The following is a 2,583-nucleotide window of genomic DNA, read 5'->3' on the forward strand; positions in this document are numbered from 1 at the left end:
CTCTCTCTCAAAAAAACAAAAAAACAAAAAAAAGAAAAAAAAGAAAAAGAAAGAAGGAGATGATTACGGTGGAAATTAAGAAGGAAATCATCGAGAAGTACGTACGAACGAGGTATGCAAGTGGCAGAAATTGCAAGATCTTGTAAGAAGCCTACTTCTGTATCTCGTCTGCAGAGGAGGAGGAGAAAAAGACAGAGAAATCCCTCACTTCAGAGGAGATTAGGGACGTGTGTAAAATGTGGGAAACAGTGCAAAATTTTGTAGGAAACACCACCCAAATGAGGCTGTAGCAGTGTGAGCGATGAATCTGTTTAACGACAATGCGATGTCACATTTCTGCGAAATCCTCAAAAGGAGGCCAAAGCAAGTGCCACTGGATAGATTCTTTGTTAAACTTGCATGAAAGGAAAGATTCCACTGAGCCAATAGATAGCAGTGATTCCGTTAGTGAAAGTGAAAGTTGTCCCGCACGATAACCCTCCTCTCTCTTGCCTCCCTCACACCAGCCACGAAGGTTTCCAAAGGTAAGTGCTGGTTGATTTGTTTATTTTTCTTTATATTTTGCATTTTCTTTATTATTTTGTATCATATTACAATATTGTAATCATTTTTATATGAATATTTTGGGGTTGTGGAACGAATCATCTGACTTTCCATGGTTTCTTATGGGGAAATTCGCTTAGATATACAAGTGCTTTGGATTACAGGCATGTTTCTGGAACGAATTATGCTCGTGAACCAGGGTTTTACTATCCTTGTAATTACAAAGGAAGACATAGTTACTTTGGAGTGGAGAAGCTAGCAGCTACCAGTTTAACTCTGTAGTCATAGTTTACCTTGCCAATACTGGGACAAATCAGTGTCACATACTTCCTAACAGAACACTGAGAAGATAGCATAATTTCTGTGATATTGCCGCCCCAAATGCATAATCTAAATCTAATTATTAGGAGGAGAGCATCAATGTCAAGTTCCTGATTTTAAAGATATAATGTGGTTATGTAGGAGGGTTTTTTTTTCTTTGTTTTTAGGACATACATACTTAAAAGTATTTAAACTTATAAGGGATCGTGTCTACAAGTTAATTTCAATTACTTCATAAAAAGATCAATACGTGTACATTTAAGATGGAAGAAAGAGTGAGAATAAAAAAGTAAATGTACTAAAATATTAACTGTTGGAGAATCTAGATAATCCCTTGTATTGGAACCGAAACTATCATTTTGCTTTGAATTCTTTGTTACATATGATATATTTACAAAAAAATAAGCATAAACTAAAAGCCCAAATGGCATAGTCTGGTGTTTGCCTGACTCCAAACTGACTTCAGTTATGGTTTTGTTCAGATGTTGGAAAAAGTGAACTCAACTACTTTCTCTCCTTCTAGTAACATGTGACCCAGTCTGGCGAATGAAATATAAAATACCGGAAATATACTGGAAAGCTTTTGGGGAAATCTCCTCCATGAAAACAAGAACCTTTGTGAAGAAAAATGCACAGTCCCATGATTTGCTTGCCCTTGGACTCCCGTCTCCCACTGCAGTCTTGCCTCTGAATGTACCTGCTTCAAATATGTGATACTTGGGATGGTTGCAGGCCACAGGGCAGTCATGAGATCACATGAATCTTTGAAATGCTAATGCTGAGCGCTAATATCATTGGCCACTAAATCAACACTACTAGCCATTATGTATTTGCAGACTTCCTGTTATTGCAGAACAATAAACAACTGAATGTAGGCTATGTGTGTCCGGATATTGTTAACCTGAAGCTGGAGGCGTTCCTAACGGACCCAAACAGTAGCAACAACCCACATTGACTTCCACAAAGGAGTTGGTGGCACGATGGGAACCATCCCTCCAGAAACGCATAGCTTAGGGTAGCATCACATAAACATTATGTTGGATTTCCTGTAGAAAAGGATCAGTTTGCTTATTAATATGTGGGTTCGTAACCGCAAGGATTGGTTAGAATTTGCACGAAAACAGAAAGGCATTTTGTCTACTTCCATCTCTGCTTTAAAATGTTGTGGGCATTCTGAGCACTTTATAAAAACTGAATCTTAAGAACCCACTGTTTTATGCCTGTACTGTATCTACCCTGTGCAGGGATTTTCAAGAAACACTTCAACATTCCTGTAAAGGACCCCTGGTGCCGGAATATTAGGAATGCACTTCTGTACCAGGATGTGGTCATCTGTTAAGACAAAAATGTTTTTACTGAATTTTTATGAATTCATTTTCCCTCCTCTCATTTTTTGGGTGTATTTCACGTAACCTTAAACCATTCTATGTTTTCAAATACCCAGTTAAAGCATCAGACCTAACATGGTTTATTTTAAGGATTCACATAATCCAGGAGCGCAAGGCAGGCAACTACTGTGTGGCATCTTGGAACCAGCACAGAAAAACAGAGCAAGTGTTTCCAGTAATAAAGCAAATCTACAAGCAAATTTTCAGTTGAGAAGAAAATGTGGTGTGACCCAGTGCAGTCAATTCTTGTAGAAAAGTAGAGATTCATTTCTTAAGCCAAATATTTTCCCTATCGATACACCTATATTTTGTCCAGCACTTTGCAGCCTCC

The 2,583-nt window shown here is 38.1% G+C and overlaps 1 long non-coding RNA gene across 1 annotated transcript; it reads left to right on the plus strand.

Annotated features, from left to right (window-relative positions):
- Window positions 1-362: 362 nt before the first annotated feature.
- LOC109269796 (uncharacterized) lies at window positions 363-1,741 on the plus strand. The gene is made up of 2 exons (XR_002081272.2): window positions 363-524; window positions 1,388-1,741. It is a non-coding gene; the product is annotated as an uncharacterized LOC109269796 (long non-coding RNA).
- Window positions 1,742-2,583: the final 842 nt, after the last annotated feature.

This window comes from Panthera pardus, unplaced genomic scaffold (assembly GCF_024362965.1).
Source record: "Panthera pardus isolate Hobbes unplaced genomic scaffold, ASM2436296v1 HiC_scaffold_13, whole genome shotgun sequence".
In the NCBI taxonomy this organism is placed as follows: Eukaryota; Metazoa; Chordata; class Mammalia; order Carnivora; family Felidae; genus Panthera; species Panthera pardus.